We start from the raw sequence: 22,695 nt of genomic DNA, 5'->3' as shown, positions 1-22,695 counted from the left end.
GGCTCAGGGGACCATATGAGATGCCGGGATTTGAACCACCACCCATCCTGGGTCAACTGCATGCAAAGCAAATGTCCTACTGCTGTGCTATTTCTCCGGCCCCAAAGTTATTGTTTTAAAGCCATATTTTTACCTTTATTTCTCAGTAGCCAAAGCATGTTGCCTTTTCAATAAAAATTACTGAAAATATAATGACTTTTAATTTTATAAGCTTATTTTGAACATATCTTTAATATTTTCTTTATTACCCAGGATTTAATAACTAAAATTTTCAAGAAAAGTCATGAGGGTACTTTTGGTTATTCTTTGCTACAGAATGAAACAAAGATAATCATCTATACATATGAAAATGGGGAGAGAAAAATGAAAGATGGTTTGGACATATACCTAGTTCATAAATTGGAAGCTAGCCAAGACTCTTGATTTATTGTTAGTGATTCTCCTAAGTTTTAAATATATGATTCTCCAGTAAATATAAAACACATTCTTAAATCAAATGAGTTGGGGATTCAATTAAACATTAATAAAATTATTATTTTTATTTTTATTCACTAGTGAAAATGACTAAAGTACACTTATATAAATAGGAGTAAGAAATAAATTAACTAAAAAAGTTTCTTTTCCCAGAGAATGGAGTGATTTTCAAAATATATATTATTTTGGGAATTGTATTAATTATATCAATTTATTTAATAGAAGACCTATCAGTAAATAAAATATGGTTGATTCTGAGGAGAAGTGGTCAAAAATATTTTTACTTCTATAAGAGGTCTCTAAACTGGAAAATAAGTAGAGTTGAAGAAAAAGAGAAAGAAGATCTGTGGGGATCCAAAATGCAATAAGCAAAATTTACAGAAAGTTCTTCCCTGGTGTTGGAATTTGGTCTTTTTCCGCCCCAGGAGAAACTTGTACTGAGAAAAATGATGCAGCTGCCAGTAGTTGCTAGGTGGAATCAGAGCACAGATCCAGAACATCTGTTTGGGAGTGTCATCTGTTGAGAACAGACATTAGAAGTAAGTAACAAGGACAAAATGGTTCTAATTCTAACTGTACATAACTGGGAAATCCAAGAATTAATAATCAGAAGTGCCCCAGGAGTGTCATTTAATTATGAAACAATGTAACAATCTCCCTGTTCCTACTTTCATTTATTTTCTTCTACAGTGAAATGACATGTTGTGACCCTAAAATTAGAAGTCTATATAAAACTAACCTATCCTCAATAGGAATGTTAGTTCCTATGAAATCCATAAAATGTATCTTTTTAAACCAGGACAAGATTTGTTAGGCAACTGATTTACTTTTTATATGATGCCATTTGAAGCAATGTTATTGCCTATTTTCTCTACCACCTTATTTTCTTGAAAAGAAAAACAAACAAGAAAAAAATAATTAACATTTAGCAAGAAGAGTTTATGCATTTTTCATCACAAATAAAAGTCACTGGCAAAAAGTGTTATAGCTCAAAAAGTAGGTAAATATTATCAATTTCATTAGATATTAACATGAAAAAAATCTAATCCCATCAAAAATGGGGAGAAGAAATGAATAGGCACTTTGATAAAGAAGAAATACAAATAACCAAAAGGCACATGAAAAAATGCTCCACATCACTAATCATCAGGGAGATGCAAATCAAAATAATTATGAGGTACCATCTCACTCCACAGAGATTGGAACACATCACAAAGAATGAGCACAAGCAATGCTGGTGGGGATGTGGAGAGAAAGGAATTCTTATCCACTGCTGGTGGAAATGCTGACTAGTCCAACCTGTATAGAAAGCGATATGAAGATTCCTCCAAAAACTAGAAATTGAGCTTCCATATGATCCAGCTATACTACTGCTAGGGATATATGCTAGGAACACAAAAATACAATGCAAAATCTCTTCCTTACTATATTCATTGCAGCACAATTTACCATAGCAAGACACTGGAAACAACCAACATGCCTTCAACAGATGAATGACTAAAGAAACTGTGGTACAATCGGTCACTCTGAGGACTTCAAGGGAAACTTCTCCTGTGCCTGCCTGCCTTTGTTTCTGAATCCTTGAAGGTCTCCTCAGAGGACTAGGGAGCGCATCCCCAAAAAAACTGCATTTTGAAGCTGCACAGTGAGTACATTCTGGCTGTGGGGGTTGCCATCCAATAAACTGAGCTCTCTGGCCTGCAAAGGCTCCGCCCTACTGTGCCTTTGTTCACTCTGAGGACATCAAGGGAAAGTTCTCCTGTGCCTGTCTGCCTGTGTTTCTGAATCCGTGAAGATCTCCTTAGAGGACTAGGGAGTGCACCCCCCACAAAACTGCATTTTGAAGCTGCACAGTGAGTAAATTCTGGCTGTGGGGGTCACCATCCAATAAACTGAGCTCTCGGGCCTGCAAAGGCTCTGTCCTACTGTGCCTTTGTTCAGTCTGAGGACTTCAAGGACTTCAAGGGAAAGTTCTCCTGTGCCTGTCTGCCTGTGTTTCTGAATCCCTGATGGTCTCCTCAGAAGCCTAGAGAGCGCACCCCCAAAAACTGGCTATGGGGGTCACCATCCAATAAGATGAGATCTCTGGCCTGTGGAGGCTCTGCCCAACTGTGCCTTTGTTCACTCTGAGGACTTCAAGGGAAACTTCTCCTGCACCTGTCTGCCTGTGATTCTGAATTCCTGAATGTCTCCTCAGAGGCCTAGGGAGTGCACCTCCAAAAAACTGTCAACTAGAGGCAGCAAAAGAGCATGCTTCGCTTCATGGCCCCGCACTCTTTCTAACCAATGAACCCACCACAACACGCAGGAAAAACTACACTACAGGCATGAATGGGGAAACCTCACAGGCAAACACCAGGCACAGAGAATAAAGACAAAAACTCAGATGATCTAATAAATTCCAACCACCTGATTAACCTCTCAGATAAGGAACTTAAAATAGCAATATGGAAGATATTTGAAGAACTCAAAGAAAGCATAGATTGATCTGAACAGAACACAAAGACAGAAATCAGAAAATTCCAAACTGAAATAACAGATCTGAAAAAAATGGTAGCTCAACTGAAAATCTCAATGGATGACCTCGCCAGCAGGGTATCAGCAGCTGAGGAGAGAATTGGAGTACTGGAAGATGTGATGTAGAAAAACTCAACACAACAGAAGAAATTGGAAAAGAAATCTAAGACAAACAAACAGGCAATGGAAAAATACTAAAGGAATGCGAAGAGATGAAAATAGAAATCTTTGATAAACTCAACAGAAACAACATAAGAATCATTGGAATCCAGAGACCCAGGTAGGAGATCTCCAGGAAGAATCAACTGTCAAAGACATCATCAAAAAGTTACTCCCAGAGTTAAAAACTACATGCAATCAAATCCTGCATGCCCAAAAAGTACCAGCTAAAAGAGACCCAAAGAAAAACAAGATGACATTAAATCCTATGACAATCATCTCCCTCAATGCCAATGGACTAAATTCACCAATTAAAAGACACAAAGTGTCAAATTGGGTCAAAAAGATGATTTCTACCTTCTTGCTGCCTACAAGAAACACATCTCAATAGTCAGAACAAACATACACTCAAAATCAAAGGCTGGAGAAAAATCATCCAAGCACACAACAATCTCAAAAAAGCTGGGTGGCCATATTAATATCTGATGACATCAACTTTATACTCAGAAAAGTGATAAGGGACAAAAATGGACGCTATATACTAATCAAGGGATATGTGCAACAGGAAGAAATTAAACTATTAAATATATATGCACCCAATGAGAGACCAGCAAATTATCTAATACAATTACTGACAAATCTAAAAGAAGAAAACAATAACACAATAATTGTGGGAGACCTCAACACGGCCCTATCAACATTTGATAGGTCAACCAGACTGAAACCCAACAAAAACATACTAGCCCTGAAAGGATTTATGGAAGGAAGAGGACTAGTAGATATATATTGGACACATCATCCCAAAAAACCTGGATAGACATTGTTCTCCAATGTAGATGGGTCATTCTCCAGGATAGTCTATATTCTGACACATAAAACATACCTCCATAAAATCAAGAGGATAGAAATCTTGCAGGCTACCTTTGCTGACCACAATGCTCTGAAAGTAGATGTGAACTACAAAGCCACACAGAACAAAACTTTAAACACGCTGCTACTGAACAACCAGTGGGTCCTAGATGAAATCAAAAAGGAAATCAAAACTTTCCTGGAAACAAATGATAATGAAGACACAAACTGCCAGAATCTATGGGACACAGCTAAAGCGGTACTGAGAGGAAAATTTATAGCTCTACAAGCCCACATCAGGAAGGAAGAAGGGGCATACCTGAATAACTTAATAACACAAATCAAAAATTAGAAAATAACCAACAAAAAGAACCAAAAATAGGGAGACAGAAGGAAATAACAAAGCTGAAAGCAGAACTCAATGAAGTTAAAACCAAAAAACAATCCGAAAGATCAATGAAAGCCGAAGTTGGTTCTTTGAAAAAATAAACAAGATTGATAGACCATTTGCAAAACTCACAAAGAAAGAGAGAGAGAAATCTAATAACCCATATTAGAAATGAAAAGGTGGAGATCATGATGATATTGCAGAGATCCAAAGGGTAATCAGAGACTACTTTGAGAAACTTTATGCTACTAAACATGAGAACCTAGAAGAAATGAAAAAATTCTTGGACACTTATAACCTTCCACATTTAAGTAAGGAGGATATAGCATATCTAAACACTCCCATCACTACTGAGGAAATTGAAACTGTAATCAAACATCTGCCCAAAAAGAAAAGCCCAGGCCCAGATGGATTTCCTAATGAATTTTTTCAAATTTTTCAAGAGGAGCTACTACCAATACTAGCCAGGCTCTTCCATAAAATTGAAAAAACGGGAACACTCCCAAAGAGCTTTTATGAGGCCAACATCACCTTGATACCAATAACCAGACAGAGATGCTGCCAAAAAAGAAAATTACAGACCAATTCCCTGATGAATGCTGATGCAAAGATTTTCAACAAAATCCTGGCAAATAGGATCCAATGCATCATCAAGAAGATTATACACTAAGACCAAGTAGGTTTAATCCCAGGAATGCAAGGATGGTTTAACATCCATAAATCTATCAAAATCATACACAACTTCAACAACAAGAAAAATAAAAATCACATGATCATATCAATAGACGCAGAGAAAGCATTTGATAAGGTCCAACACCAATTCTTGATCAAAACTCTCAGCAAGATGGGAATGGAAGGCACCTTTCTCAATCCAGTTGAAGCCACCTACCACAAGACAATGGCAAATATTATCATCAATGGAGAAAAAGTAAAAGCCTTTCCTCTAAATTCTTGTACAAGACAAGGCTGTCTGCTCTCACCACTCCTCTTCAACATAGTACTGGAAGTTTTTGCTATAGCGATCAGGCAAGAAAAAGATATCAAAGGAATTTGGATAGAAAAGGAAGAAGTCAAGCTCTCATTGTTTGCAGATGACATGATACTCTACTTAGAAAACCCTAAAAACTCTAGAAGGCGATCCCATTCACATTAGTGAACTCTAGAAGGTGATCCCATTCACATTAGTGCCACACAAACTCAAATATCTTGGAATCAACTTGACCAAAGACGTGAAGGACCTATACAAAGAAAACTACAAATCTCTGCTCCAAGAAATAAGAGAGGACACACAGAAATGGAAACACATACCCTTCTCATGGATTGGCAGGATTAACATCATTAAAATGGCAATACTCCCCAAAGCATAATACAGATTTAATGTGATCCCTCTAAATACACCCATGACATTCTTCAAAGAAGTGGATCAAACACTTATGAAGTTCATCTGGAGCAATAAACACCCTCAAAAAGCTAAAGCACTCCTTGGAAAATGAGTATGGGAGGTATTACTTTCCCCAACTTTAAACTGTACTACAAAGCAATAGTTATCAAAAAGCATGGTATTGGATTAAAGATAGACCCTTAGATCAGTGGAATAGGCTTGATTTCTCAGACATTGTCTCTCAGACTTACAATTACCTAATTTTGACAAAGAAAGAAAAAATCCTAAGTGGAGCAGGGAAAACCTCTTCAACAAGTGGTGCTGGCAGAACTGATTAGCCACAAGCACAAAAGCGAACGTAGACCCCCTAGTTAACATCATGTACGAAAGTAAAATCCAAATGGATTAAAGACCTTGATATCAGAACTGATACCATAAGGTATATAGAACAACACGTCGTAAAACACTCCATGACATTGAGACTAAAGGCATCTTCAAGGAGGAAACTGCACTTTACTTCAAGTGGAAGCAGAGATCAACAGATGTGAATACATTAAACTGAGAAGTTTCTGCACCTCAAAAGATATAGTGCCCAGGATACAAGAGTCACCCACCGAGTGGGAGAAACTATTCACCCAACACATCAGATAAGGGGCTAATCTCCAAAATATACAGGGCACTGACAGATCTTTACAAGGAAAAAAAATCTAATCCCATAAAAAATGGGGAGAAGAAATGAACAGACGCTTTGATAAAAAAGAAATACAAGTGGCCAAAGGCACATGAAAAAATGCTCCTCGTCCTTAATCATCAGGGATATGCAAATCAAAACAACGATGAGATACCACCTCACACCACAGATATTGGTGCACATCACAAAGAATGAGAACAATCAGTGCTAGTGGGGATGTAGAGAGAGGAACTCTTATCCAGTGCTGGTGGGAATGCAGTCTAGTCCAACCTCTATGGAAAGCGATATGGAGATTCCTCCAAAATCTGGGAATTGAGCTCCAATTCCACCCAGCTATTCCACTTCTAGAGATATACCCTAAGAACACATGAACACAAAACAAAAACCCCTTCCTCTCACCTATATTTATTTCAGCACTATTCACAATAGTTAGGCTCTGGAAACAACCAAGATGCCCTTCAACAAACGAATGGCTAAAGAAACTGTGGTACAATGGAATATTATGCAGCCATGAGGAGAGATGAAGTCATGACATTTTCCTATACATGGTTGTACATGGAATCCATCATGCTGAGTGAAATAAGTCAGAGGGAGGGAGAGAGACGCAGAATAGTCTCACTCATCTATGGGTTTTTAAAAAAATAAAAGTCATTTTTGCAACAATCCTCAGAGACAATGAGAGAAGGTCTGGAACTTCCAGTGACTTCATGAGCTCACCACAAACAGTGGTGAGTGCAGTTATAGAAATAACTACACAGAGAACCACCATAATCATGTGAATGAATGAGGGAACTGGAAAGCCTCTCTAGAGTACAGGTGGGTGTGGGGTGGGATAGAGGGAGATTTGGGACATTGATGGTGGGAATGTTGCACTTGTGAACGGGTATTCTTTACATGACTGAAACCTAATCACAATCATATATGTAATCAAGATTTTTAAATAAAGAAAAAAATATAAAAAAGAACACACAAAAAAAGAAACTGTGATACATATATATGTAATGGAATATTATGCAGCTGTCAGGAGAGATGAAGTCATGAAATTTTCCTATACATGGATGTACATGCAATCTATTATGCTGAGTGAAATAAGTCAGAGGGAGAGAGATAGATACAGAATAGTCTCACTCATCTATGGGTTTTAAGAAAAATGAAAGGCATTCTTGCAATTTTAGGAGACAAAAGAGAGGAGGGATGTAAGTTCCAGCTCATGTCATGAAGCTCACCTTAAATAGTGATGACTGTAGTTAGAGAAATAACTACATCGAGAACCATCATAACAATGTGAATGAGGGAAGTAGAAAGCCTGTCTAGAGTACAGGCAGGGTTGTGGTGGGGAGGCTGGAGATTTGGGATATTGGTGATGGGAATCTTGCATTGGTGAAGGGGAATTGTTATTTACATGACTGAAACCCAACCATAATCATGTTTGTAATCAAGGTGTTTAAATAAAGATATTATTAAAAGAAAAAAGAATATTAACATGAGTCATATTGTATTATTTATTAAACCGTTCCAAAAGCATAGGTGGGTGAAAAGGAAGGGGAAAGGGAAAAGTTATTAACAATCTTATCTCCCCCAGGATCCTCATAAACACTGACAGAGAAGTATTTGGTCAAAGAAACTTTTTAATGTGACAATAAAAATAATTAAGACACCCTGAAACAAATAAATGTTGTTTCAACTCCTTGAAGAAAAAATAATCAGATTTCAATTATATAATGAAATGTATGTAAGCCTAAATTTCCCAGCAAACTTGATTTGGGATACTTAAGAAACTTATACTAATAGGCTAATGATACATTTTAAGGCAGACTTCAGAATTATTTGGGGGTGTCAGTTGAGATGGTTCTCTCTATTCTTTAATTTTCCTTCTGAAAACATTGTAATTTCAGCAGCATATAGTAATCTCTGATTTAAAATGGTCTCAGTGGTGTTCTGAATTAACTGAAATGGTATTTATAAAGGTTAATGACATAAGCGCTGATGAAAACTATTTAAATGGATTGAGGGTGTGAAAGGGAAGACCAAGATAAATGAAAAGGTAATTAAAAGGCAAAATAAAAAAGATCTCAGGACTCGTGACAGACAGAGAACTTTGAGAACAAACACTAGCTAAAGAAGTCTCTCTGCTCAGGAAAGTAGGGGAACAGAATTTAGAGACATGGTTGAGAAGGCTCCCCCCAACCACTCTATTAAAGTATTGGGTGCCCATAGCAGGTTAACTAAGGCAGGACTAATAAAACTGCAGTGTCAAGATTGATGCCTGAATTTTTTACATGTTTGCTCCCAATAAGCAAATCACTGAAGCAAATCCACCATGACAGCCTGAGAGCAGACAAGCCACAGTGTTGTATCTGCAGCTTCAAGCCGTCTTGACCATTTCTGAAACTAAAGCTCTGATGCTCACTCTAAACTCTGGAGAAATACAGAGGCAAAATTTTTACATGAGAGTACACAGCTACAGGCAAAGGACACATTCCCTGGAGGGAGAATAGATGATAGTATGATTTGCAAGAATGCCTTTAATGAAAAAAAAAACCCGCAATTGTTTTGATTTGTTTAGACTCTTTAGTCCTTCAGAAGGACTGAAGATTAAACAAACAAACAAACAGTAGTAACAGGTGTTAGTCTAATCTTAACAAAAGAAGCATCAGATAACTGCTTGAGAAGTTCAGAGCTTCATCCTTAGCTGCCACCCAGCAGAAAGACTAAGGATGCAGCTGTATCAAGGATAGTGACAAAAGTTCAGGAAAATAACTGAATTACACCTTTCTATTAGGTTCAAAGAAGATTTTAAAATAACAATCCACTTGATACTAAATAATCTGAAAAAATAATAACAGAGAAGTAATAAGATTTGAAAAAGTTTGATGTAATAAAATAATTTACTTAAGAAAAAATAATGGAGATAAAAGAATGCAGTAACAGAATAAAAGAAAAGGTATATACCATAAATAAAAAAACATAAAAAAGAACTAAAAATGAAGAGAATCTAAAAGACATATTTGATAATAAAAGAAAAGTAAACCTTAGAATTTAAGTATTCTAAATGAAAAAGAGAAATAAGAACAATTAGTGGAAAAATAATAGCTGAAAAATTACCAGTCTACAAAGGGAGGCCTGTGCAATGATCCAGAAAATGCAAAAAGTACCAATATATTAATCCAAACAGAACAACACTAATACAAATTATCATCAATATATCAAGAAGAAAAGAAAGAGATATACTTGTTAAAGCAGCAAGAGAGATACAAAGTTTCAGATATTAGAGAAACAAGCTAAGACACATCAAATTTCTCAAAGAAAACTAAGAGCAAAAGAATAAAATGATATAAAGTACTGGATACCAACCAAGAATTTTGTTCCCCACAAGATTATCACTCAAATTTTAATAAGGAATATATTCTCAAAATTAAAAAAATATGGCATCTGTCACCTCTAAATCTGTCCTGTAAAAGACATTGAATGGCCTTTGATCAAATGTCAAATTTAAAAGCAAAATAGCCAAACTTCTCATAAAATTCCATTAAATTTCTTCCTATAAATAACATCTAAATTTTAGTAGACTGAAATTTAAAGGCAAAGAGTAGATGGATAATTTGATAAATAAAATCAGCCTTTTACTACTTATGACACACATGGGAAACCTCATGATAAAATAGCATCAGAGTGTCAGATAGATTCAAAAGAAAATCAATTACACAGACTTATGGTCAAATAAGAAATTATGAAAAGTTATACTTGCATCAGACTTTAATAAGATAATCATAAAATACACACTGGCTAAAGAATTAATAGGTCCTGATAACTTTTATCAACATATATAAAATAAATTGACAGAAGAGTTTATAAAGGAACTATTAGACCTGGGGAGATACATCAATGACAATATGACAACAGTAAGAGATTTTTAACACCCCACTAAACATTGGTTCAATAAACCAGACATAGCATCAGTAAAAAAAATAAGAACCCTAAATGAGAAACTGGAGAAAGCTTTTTCTACAAAAAACTAGACATATTTTTTAGTGCACATGGAAAATCTTCAGAATAAACTATATATTGGGGCACAATTTGTTTCAACACAGTATGGAAATATAAATCATATCAAATATCTCTTATGAACACAATGTCATGAAAATAACTATAGAACAAAGTTATAGAAAATAACTATAAAACAAAAGTTGAGATAAATTCCAACATTTGTAAGCTGAAAAAGCACTGTTAATATGCATTGAATCAAAAAAAGAAACTAATTAAAAATTTAAGAATTATTAATAAAAAACAAGAATACTATGCCAAATAGAAAAATCAGTATTAAAAGTAAAGCTAATTATAATAAAGAATTACATAAAATAAAAAACTCAAATAGCATTAAAACTGAGAAACTAGATTAAAAATATCAAAAGAACCCCAAAGAAATTAAAAGGAAGTAAATTAAATAGTTTAGAGAGGAAATAAGAAAAGCATAAATGAAATTACAATTTGGATTTTTGAAAAGAATAAACATAATATATAAATAAATAGTTTTATAAGAAGATAAAGAAATATTAAAATCTCAAATAAAACAGACAAATAAAAGTTTTGTTACCTAAATACAAAGGATCATAAGAAATTTTATAAATAACCTTATGTCACTAAGTTAGGGAGAATCTAGAATGAATGCACATTTAAAATTATACAAACCTCCTAATACTCAATGAGTAAAAAAAACCTTGGGAACCTAAATAAACTACTGAGAATCTTTTTTTATTTTTAGTCAGTTTATTTTTTGATTCAATACTTATTAAAAGTGTTTAGAAGCTATAAATATAAATTTTAAAAAGGAAAAGAGAAAAAGAAAAAGAAAAAAGAAAGGAGGGGCTGATGTGTCAGTTTTTGTTGTTGTTTTTGTTTTGTTTTTTTGTTTGTTTTTGCATAGGCACATCAAGTACTGGAAAAATGAGAAAGTAAATTCCTTTGGCCTAAGAGATACAGGATTTCTCCACCATTGAAGCATACTGTCATGAAGCTGGCTACAGGCTTTGAACCTGTTCATTGTTGAATCCCAAGGTCTTTTTTATGGTGCTAGGAAACGTTCTGCTTAGTTGTGGTTGTCAAAGTCAGTCCTCTGTAATTAGAGATCTTGGTTTTTGCACAGATACTAGGACAAAATCTAGGATAGAGCATTTATGGTTCCAGAGTTTCTGCTGGGTCACAGTTGCTGTAATCAGTCTTCTTAATTAGTGATATTGGTTTTTAACAGATCAAAGGACTGAGTGTTATCAGATTTCATCTCAGCATTAGGTGAAGAGGTAGGGCAATCTGCCTTTAGATCAAGTTGTTGTTTTCTCATCATCAGAATGTCATATGAACTTAGCCTGGTGCAAGTTGATGCCAGAGCAGTATTAGGGATTCCCACAGGGGGGAGTTTGATTCCTGATGCTGTTTCTGGGAACTGTGTCAGTTCTGAGGTTGGGACCCAGGGGTTGGGGTTGGATGGTGATTGTACGATCATATAAGTTTTAAGTTGAGTCTCCATGACAAAGCTTCAGGATGGAAGGTGTCCTGTATTTATGAATTTATAAATTATTATCCCTAGTAAATAAGAACTTGTTTCTATGCATAAGGTTCCCCCATTTTAGTGTGCTTATGCAAAAAGGAATGATGCCAGAATATATTGTTGGTACATCTGGGGGTAAATATGACAGGTTATTCAATCGTTGAGCCCTTGCTTTGATCTAAGTTTTTATCCCAAGCAAGGCTTTTTCTACTAGAGTTTCATATGAAGCAGAACCAAAACAAGCAACAAAAAAGTGGGGATGGAGAAGTATATGATTGCATTGGGAAACAAACACACTAAGAGGTATAACTACTAAGGAATTAAACATGTAAAGAAACTATAGATATCTCCATTAAGTTCTTTGAGATATCCTTGAAGAGGATGAGAATCAGGGCACATTTCTGTACCACACTGTGGTCTATTGAGTCTGAGAAATAGTTTGTAGCAGTAAGGGATCAGGTAGTGTCCTCGAGCTGGGGCTTCTCCTGTAGTTGAATCCGGTAGCATGCATGCAATAGTCCACATTGAGGAGTGTGTGCAAAAAAAAAAAAAAAAAGGCCACATAAAAGTCAGCAGGAGTGGTGGTTGTGACTTTTTACGGGATTAGAGATGTGAGGTTGAGCTGGTGTCCTTTCGCTTTGGGTGCAGGGTGGCAGTATACTGGGGCACTGGATCACTCTCAATTTCTAATGAGTTACTAGTAGGGGACGAAGTGGTGGCGTAAGTGATAGGGGGTTTGCCTTACACGTGCTAACCTAGGAATGACGGCAGTTCAATCCCTAGAGTCCAATATGGTGCCCCAAGCCAGGAGCAATTTCTGAGCACATAGACAGGAGTAACCCCTGAGTGTCACTGGGTGGGCCCGCCCCAAACAAAAACATAATTGAGAGTAAAGAGGGTTAAACAGGGAGAGATAATGTATCAGGATTGAGGGGGTGAGAGGATAGAAGTACTGAACTGCATTCCTGGGATGAAATCTACTTGATCATAGTGGGTGATCTTCTTAATGAGGCATTGAATCCTATTTGCCAGGATTTTGTTGAGGATCTTTGCATCTGTATTCATCAGTGATATTCGTCTGTAATTTTTCTTTTTGGTAGCATCTCTGTCTGATTTAGGTATCAGGGTGATGTTGGCTTCATAAAAGCTATTTGCAAGTGTTTCTGTTTATTCAATTTCATGAAAGAGTCTTGCCAGGATTGGTAGAGGTTCCTCTTGAAAGGTTTGAAAGAATTCATTAGTAAATCCATCTGGGCCTGGATTTTGTTTTTTGGGCAGACATTTGATTACTGTCTTAATTTCCTCAATAGTGATGGGTGTGTTTAGATATGCTACATCCTCTTCGTTCCAGGAATGCAAGGATGGTTTAACATCCGTAAATCTATCAACATTATACACAACATCAACAACAAGAAAAATAGAAATCACATGATCATATCAATAGATGCAGAGAAAGCATTTGATAAGGTCCAACACCCATTCTTGATCAAAACTCTCAGCAAGATGGGAATGGAAGGAACATATCTCAATATAGTTAAGGCCATCTACCACAAGCCAGAGGAAAATATTGTCCTCAATGTAAAAAAACTGAAAGACATTCCTCTAAATTCTGGCACAAGACAAGGCTGTCCTCTTTCACCACTCCTATTCAACATAGCACTGGAAGTACTTGCTATCGCGATTAGACAAGAAAAAGATATCAAGGGAATCCAGATAGGAAAGGAAGAAGTCAAGCTCTCGCTGTTTGCAGATGACATGATAGTCTACCTAGAAAACCCTGAAGTCTCTACCTAAAAGCTTCTAGAAACAATAGACTCATATAGCAAGGTGGCAGGCTACAAAATTAACACGCAAAAATCAATGGCCTTTCTATACACCATAGTAATAAGGAAGAAATGGACATTAAGTAAACAACCCCATTCACAATAGTGCCTCACAAACTCAAATATCTTGGAATCAACTTGACTAAAAATGTGAAGGACCTATACAAAGTATATTATAAAACTCTGCTCCAAGAAATAAGAGAGGACACGTGGAATGGAAGCACATACCCTGCTCATGGATTGGCAGAATTAACATAATTAAAATGGCAATACTCCCCAAAGCATTGCACAGATTTAATGCGATCCCTCTAAAGATACCCATGCCATTCTTCAAAGAAGTGGATCAGGCACTTTTGAAATTCATTTGGAAAATTAAACACCCTAGAAGAGCTGAAGCAATCATTGGGAAAAAGAATATGGGAGGAATTACTTCCCCAACTTTAAACTGTACTACAAAGCAATAGTTAAAAAAAAAAACAGCATGGTATTGGAAAAAGACAGGCCCTCAGATCAGTGGAATAGGCTTGAATACTCAGGGAATGTTCCCCAGACATACAATCACCTAATTTTTTATAAAGAAGCAAAAAATCCTAAATGGAGCAAAGAAAGCCTCTTTAACAAGTGGTGTTGGCACAGCTGGCTAGCTACTTGCAAAATATTGAACTTAGACCCCCAGCTAATTTCATGTACGAAGGTTAAATCCAAATGGTTGAAAGACCTCGGTATCAGATCTGGAACCATAAGATGTAGAGAACAACACATAGATAAATCACTCCAGGACATTGAGACTAAAGGCATCTTCAAAGAGGAAACTGCACTCTCCAAGCAAGTGAAAGCAGAGAATAACAGATGGGAATATAATAAACTGAAAAGCTTCTGCACCTCAAAAGAAATAGCACCCAGGATACAAGAGCACCCAACTGAGTGGGAGAAACTATTTACCCAAAACCCATCAGATAAGGGGCTAAACTCCAAAATATATAAGGCATTGACAGACATTTACAAAAAAACCCATCTAATCCCATCAAAAAATGGGGAGAATAAATGGACAGACACTTTGACAAAGAAGAAATACAAGTGGCCAAAAGACATGAAAAAAATGCTCCACATCACAAATTCATCAGAGAGATGCAAATCAAAACAACTATGAGGTACCACCTCACACCACAGAGAATAGCACACATCACAAGGAATGAGAAGAAGCAGTGTTGGCTGGGATGTGGAGAGAAAGGAACTGCTGGTGGGAATGCCATCTAGTTCAACCTTTATGAAAAGCAATACGGAGATTCCTCCAAAAACGGTAAAATGTGCTCCCATACAACCCAGCTATACCACTCCTAGGAATATACCCTAGGAACACAATAATACAATACAAAAACCCCTATATTCGTTGCTGCACTATTTACCATAGCAATACTCTGGAAACAGCCAAGATACCATTAAACAGATGAATGGCTAAGCAAACAGTGGTACATATACACAATGGAATATTATGCAGCTGTCAGGAGAGATGAAGTCATGAAATTTTCCTATAAATGGATGTACATGGACTCTATTATGCTGAGTGAAATAATTCAGAGAGAGAGAGAGAAAGACACAAAATGGTCTCACTCATCTATGGGTTTAAGAAAAATGAAAGACATTCTTGCAATTATATCTTTCAGACACAAAAGAGAAAAGAGCTAGAAGTTACAGTTCACCTCATGAAGCTCACCACAAACATGGATGAATTTTGTTAGAGAAATAACTACGTTTTGAACTTTCCTAATAATGAGAATGTACGAGGAAAATAGAAAGCCTGTCTAGAATACAGGAGGGGGTGTGGTGGTGAGGAGGGAGATATGGGACATTGGTGATGGGAATGTTGCACTGGTGATCGGTGGTGTTCTTTACATGACTGAAACCCAAACACAATCATGTATATAATAAAGTTGTTTAAATAAAAAAATTTTAAAAAAAGGAAATGAGCCTAGGGGCCAGAAAAAATACACAGTGGTAGGGTATTTTTGCATTGTATGCAGCAGACCTGGGACATACCCGGTTCGATTCCTGCATTCCATATTTTTGTCTGGGGTCTCTTTTGGTTGGTACTCTTCGAGCATGCAGGATTTGATCAAATATATTCTTTAGCTCTGGAAGTTTTTCTTTAATGATGTTCTTGACCTTTGATTCTTCCTGGAAATTTTCTTCCTGGGTCTCTGGGATTCCAATGATTCTTAAGATGTTTCTGTTGAGCTTATCATAGTCTTCTATTTTCATCTGTTCCCATTATTTGACTAATTTTCCATTGTATGTTCATTTGCTTTAAGTTTTTTTTCCAATCTCTCCCGCTGTATGGAATTGTTATTTATCTCATTTCCACAGCACCAAGTCTATTCTCAGCTTCTGATACCCTATCCCAGAGCTTATCCATTTTATCATTCACTTTGTTTACTGAGTTTTTCAGGCCTGTTAGTTGACATGTTATTTCAGTTTGGAGTTTTGTGATTTCTGTCTTCATATGTTCTTGGTTCTTGTTAGTGTTCTGTTCAACTCGATCCATGGATTCTTTGAGTTCTTTGAGCATCTTCCATATTGATTGTCTAAAGTTCTTATCTGAGAGGTTGATTAGTTGGTTGGTCATTATCTGGTCATCAGAATTGTCATCTTTCTTCTCTATGTCTGATGCTGGCCTGTGTTGTTTTTCCATTGTCACAATTGTATTTTGGGTTTTTCTACGTGCTGTGGTGGTATTCATTGGCTAAATGATGTAGGCAGCCACACTTCTCTTGCTCTGCCATTTCTGGATGGGTCAACTTGCCTCCAAGGGAGGGGAGTCCTCTGTGGATGAAGCCTCACACAGGATCAAATCTTAGTCCCGAGCAAGCAGCAGAGAAGACAGTCCGGAGAGAAATGCTGGGCTTCAGTGACCCAGCACAGTTCTTAGTGTGATTTTTTCTTCTTGTGATGGTGTTCTTTCCTTAGAAAGAGCACACGGCCACATAGCAAAGCGGAGTGGCTGTGCTCTTCTGGATTCTCTTTTTGGCCCACTCCCAAGAGGTTCACGAGGCAGGACAGTAGACAGACACACACAGGCAGCACTCACAATTTTTCACAGTCGGGCCCCACTGGGCAGGCGTAGTTTCATAGATTTTCCCAGCCTCATGTCAAAAACTGGGGGGCTCTTGCATTCCTTATGGTCCCCGAGCTTGCCAGGAGCAATTTTTGAGCACAGAACCAGGAGTAACCACTGAGTATCACTGGCTGCTTCCCCAAAATCAATCAATCAATCAATCAATCAATCAATATATAAATTGTTTTTAAAAAAAAGTACTGAACTGGAGGAGATAGGTGGGATTATATGTAAGAGGGGCTATACACGATATAAGCATGGATTGTTTACATTATAGATTAGGCAAACATAATGGAGTCCACTGTATATAAATTTATGCCATTTATAGACAGACATTAGAGATCTCTTCATAGGCTGTAGTTGGAGGCCCGACCTTTAAAGGATAGGTCAGAGTCTTAGAAATAATTAAATTAAAAAAATATAAATAAAATAGATTTAAAATAAAGAAAAGAAAAAAGATAAATTGGGCCAGCACATTGGAGGTGAAAAGCTTTCTAATTTCTAGGCATTTCATCAATGGCAGGGTAGAATTTCACTAAATGAAGCTTTCAGGGTTAAGAAGTGCATGGAGAATTTTAGGATAAACATAATTTTCACATCTAGAGTACTATGCAATATAGTAGTGAGAACTATAAGAGGAATATACACTATGTAGTATGATCCACCATGTCTTGTGCATTGAGGTTCTTTTCCTGAAAGGAAACTGACAGTGTGGGAATTATGGTATAATAGTAACATAGCTTTAATTTTAAAAAAGAAAGGAGTAAAGGAAATAAAAAAGGAATAATAGTAATTTGCAAATGAATATTCATTTGCTTATTTCAGTGGTCTCTATGGCCATAAGTTTAGGTCATAGTAGAATACATAATCAGAAGAAAATGAGTAAATTGGAGTATTTTATCAAAACATTGTCATAATGAGCACTGTATATGGAGTCTAATATGATAGAGCACCACATTGCAAAATTATGGTGTTGAACCTTTATCTCCATGAACCTCTGTGGACATAGAAGTTTTAAGAGTTGTTTAATACATAATAAAGGTAAGGCATTAAAACATACTGACAGTAAGCACTGCAGCAGAAGTCCCTGGCATCCAATCATACTCTGCCCTGATTCTATAGTTAAAATATTAGAACATTATTATAGGCCTTGTAGTGAGAAGTTGATTGAACACCTATTCCATCTGAACAGCTGTTTCTGTTGTTGCAGGTTGTTTTTGTAGTATAAAAGAGAGTCAATTCTTTGTGTTTCTCCTCTTATGCTTGATTTGATCTCTTCCGCTCACTATAGCCTGGCAGTTACAGTGTTCACTTAGACCTTTGTTTTTCTTCATGGAGCTATTCTAAATGTAAGTGATATATTCTGTATTTATCCTTTTTTCTTCTGCCTTACTTCATTTAATATAACATATTCTAGTTTCACCCATGTTGCTGCAAATTGCATGATTATATAATTTTTAATTTTATTTGGTCACACCCAGTGATGTTCAGGGGTTACTCCTGGCTATGGGCTCAGAAATTGCTCTTGGCTTTGAGGACCATATGGGACACTGGGGGATCGAACCATGGTCTGTCCTAGGCTAGTGCACACAAGGCAGATGCCTTATGCCCTGCACCACCCTGCTCCAGCCCATATTGTATCATTTCTTAATGCTATGTAGTATTCCATTTGCTTATGTAGCACATCTTTATGATCTATTTATCTTTTTTGGACATCTAGGTTGATTCCGAGTCTTGGCTATTGTACTGAGTGGTGCAATAAGTAGTGGTGTGCAAATATACTTTTGGATGAATATTTTTCTAACATGGGGATAGATAGCCAAGAGAGAGATTTCTGGGTCATATGGCAGCTCAATTTTAAGTTTTGTAAGAACCTTCCATACTGTTTACCATAGGGGTTGGAGCAGGCAGCATTCCCACCAGCAGTGGATGAAAGTTTCTTTCTTACCTCACCCTTCCAATAGAGATTGGTCTCATTATTTTTCAATAATATTTTTATGTAAGCACAATTAGGCATAATTGTAGTTGAGTATCAGTTATATAAAAACACTCTATTCTTAATGCAACAATCCCACCACCAATGTCCCCCATTGCCCATCCCCCATTATTTCATTTATTTATTTATTTGGTTTTGGTTTTTGGAACACACACAGTGATGCTCAGGGGTTACTCCTGACTATGTGTTCAGAAGTTGCCACTGGCTTGGGGGACCAGATCGAACTGCAGTCTGTCCGAGCTCAGTGTTTTCAAGTCAAACACTCTACCACCTGTGCCATCACTCTGGCTTTTCCCCCATTATCTTTGATCTGTGCCATCCTCGGTTTAATATGGTTCCTTTTCTTTGTCTTGATTTGGATTTCCCTAATGATGAGTGATGAGCAACATGTTTTCATGTGTCTATTGGCCATCTGTTGGTCTTCCTCAGAAGTGTCTATTCATTTCTTCTCCCTTCTTCCCTTTCTTTTTCCCTATTTGATTTCCTTTCATCACTTCTCTTTTCTGATTGCTATTGTTAGGACTTCTAAAACTATGTAAAACTATGTAAAACAGTAGATACATGGATATTCATGCCTAATACCTGACCTTAGTGGAAATGCTTTCAGTTTTTCACTGTTAAGGACTATGTTGGGTGTGGGCCTTTTTAGATAGTTGTAACTATCCTGAAGAAGGGTTTTTCCATCACTATTTTTGTTGAGTGTTTTAATCATGAATGGGTGTTGAATTTTGTCAAATGCCTTCTCTGCATCAATGGATATTATCCTGTGGTTTTTGTATTTTTTTTTGTTGATGTGGTATATGATGTTGATTGATTTTTATATGTTGAACCATTCTTGCATCTCTCACATGAAACCCACTTGGTCAAGATGTGTAAATTTTTTGAAGTGTTGTTGGATTTGGTTTGCTAAGATTTTGATCAGGCTTTTTGAATTCATCTTATTAGTGAGGTTGGTCTGTAGTTTTCTTTCTTGGTGGTGTCTTTGACAGTTTTCAGAATGAGCACGGTACTAGCCTTATAAAAGGAATTAGGGATGATTCCTGTCTTTTCAATGTTTAGGCTAGCCTGAGGAAAAATAGTTTTAATTCTTCTCTGAAAGTTTGATAGAATTTAATTGTGAAATCATCTGGTCAAGGACTTTTACTCTTGGGGAGTTTCTTAATTACTGTTTCCATTTCTTCACATGTAATTGGTATATTTATGCTTTCTACTTCCTCCTTTTTAAGACTCAGGAGATGAGAATTTCCCAAAAATCTGTCAGTATCTTCTGGGTTTTCTAACATAACTGAGTATAGTTGTTTATAAAAAGCCCACAGGATGTCTCAGATTTCTTGAGATTATGTTCTTATCTCTCCCCTTTCATTTGTGATCTGATTTATTTGAGTGTTTTCCCTTTTTTTTTCTTGTGAGTCTTGCCAGTAGTTTGTTTATCTTGTTTATTCTTTCAAAAAAAAAACAGCTCATGATCTTATTATTTGTATTGTTTTCTTTGTTTCCTTGTTGTTTATTTGTGCTCTGGTTTTTATATTTCTTGTATTCTATCTGTGTTTGGGTTTCTTTCCACAGAACCTTAAGGTGTCTTTTTAAGCTGTTGATTTTGCCATTTTTCTTTTTCCTAACATAGGCCTGTATTGCTATGTGTTTTCCCCTACTTACTGTTTTTGCTGTGTCCCATTGATTTTCGAAATTTGTTTCTTTATTGTCATTTGTCTCAACCAAGATTTTTATTTATTCTTAGATTTCCTCTCTGATCCCGCTGTTGTTGAGCAGTTTCTTGTTTAATCTCCAGGTTTTAAATTTTCTTTACATCTTTTTACAATCAATTTTGAATCTCTGTTGAATGTGGTCTGATAGAGAGCTTGGTATAATTCTTATATTTATAATTATGTAAGTTAGATTTGAGTTCAAAGCCATGAACTATCCTAGAAAATGTTCCATGCATGCTCGAGAAGAAAGAAGAATGTGTATTTCATTTTCTGAGATTGGAAGGCCCTGTATAAATCCACTAGTCCTAGTTCTTCTAGTTTCTCATTTTCTATTTTTATGTTTGTGCTAGTGTTCTGCTATTGAATCTCTAGTGGTTATAATGGTGTGTTGAAATCTCCCACTACTATCACATTTATGTCCATATGTTTCTCTAGCTTTTTGAGCAATGATGAAAACTAGTTATAGGGTTTTTTTTTTTTTGGAAAAAGCCTATGTAAGTGACAATCATCTGCCAAAGTTGATTAGTCTGTATACCTTCAGGATTTGCTCCAGCCACATGAGTCTTTTTATTTAGGGGAGCACATATGTTGCATTCATCTACAATTTGCTTGGTGTGCCTCCTTGGTATATGATAGTTCACATGTAGATGTCAAGCATTTTTATGAAGAGTTGTATGTTCTTCAGAAGGAGTTTTAAATATAGCCATTGCCAATTTGTCAGCAATATTATTTGCTTGAGTCATTGGTCCCAGTTATCCTGAATGTGCTCTAATATGGATTATAAAGATGGGCTTAGATTATTTCTGGAGACTATACTATAATTATTTAAGTAAATTCTGTATTATTGGATTATTAGCATTGAGGGAGGCTGTAGTTATGAAGGAAGCAATCCCACCACGCAATCAGAGTCACTTACAATATTATATGGTCCTAGGGCTGGAGCGGTGGCGCTAGAGGTAAGGTGTCTGCCTTGCAAGCACTAGCCTATGGAGGACCACAGTTCTATCCCCCGGCATCCCATATGGTCTCCCAAGCAATTTCTGAGTGCATAGCCAGGAATAACCCCTGAGCGTCATTGGGTGTACCCCCCCAAAAAGTAACAAAATAGAAACAAAAAAATTTCCCCAAACCAATAATATATAGTCCTGTTATGCGGAATAGCAAATAAATGAGGGTAGCTAATTCCAACTGATGAGCAGACTTGTAATTAGTGACAGCAGTTATTTTCATTGTATCTCTGAAAATATCCTCTTTCCCAATTGAAGATTCATTGATATAAAACACCTATGCACCAGGTATTAAGATGACCAAATAATGAAGAAATAACAAGTGGGTTCTCTAAAATGGTCCCAAATTTTACCTGCTAGGTAATGGGAAGTTATTACTTCTGAAAGTCTGAAAGAGCTCTCTGAAGAGATTAATTAAGAGGCAAGACTTATTCAATTTTCTTTTTTTGGTATTGGTTAGTACTATCATTTCTGGGTGAAAAGCAAACATAGAAATTGTTCTTGCTCTCTGCATGCCAGGATTTCTGGTGCCTTTGACTGGTATGTTGAGGGCTCTGGGCAGGACAGCTAGCCATAGGCCCCCTGGGCTGACCACTTAGTCCAGGGGAACAAGATCCCCACCACCCCAGGCGGGTCTTCAGGGCCACGCCTGGTTAATCGGGCCCTGGGGGGAGGGGGGTGAAAAATTCCTCCCTATGCATCCAAAAACTACAGAACCGCACTTACTTCATTTATTGAGGGTATGTTTTGCATATCTAGAATGTTCATTTTTTATTCTGCCCTTTCACACACGCCTATAAAGCTCTTTTTTACTCCTTAACTCTCTAACCCCCACAAACATCACTAACCTACATTACTCTTTTTAACTTCAGTAGTGTACAATCCTAACCACAGACCTAAGCCATGCATTGTGTTTAACTACCCCAAACTGTTTCAAGACACATAAAATGGACACATATTTCTTTAGAATATTTTGTGTTTCTTTTTCTGACAACTATAATTCTTACTAAATATTGTCTTATACAATGACAATTCTAACCACTTTTT

The sequence above is a fragment of the Suncus etruscus genome, chromosome 7 (genome assembly GCF_024139225.1).
Source record: "Suncus etruscus isolate mSunEtr1 chromosome 7, mSunEtr1.pri.cur, whole genome shotgun sequence".
NCBI classification, from domain to species: domain Eukaryota; kingdom Metazoa; phylum Chordata; class Mammalia; order Eulipotyphla; family Soricidae; genus Suncus; species Suncus etruscus.
Note: the sequence above shows the minus strand (reverse complement) of the source record.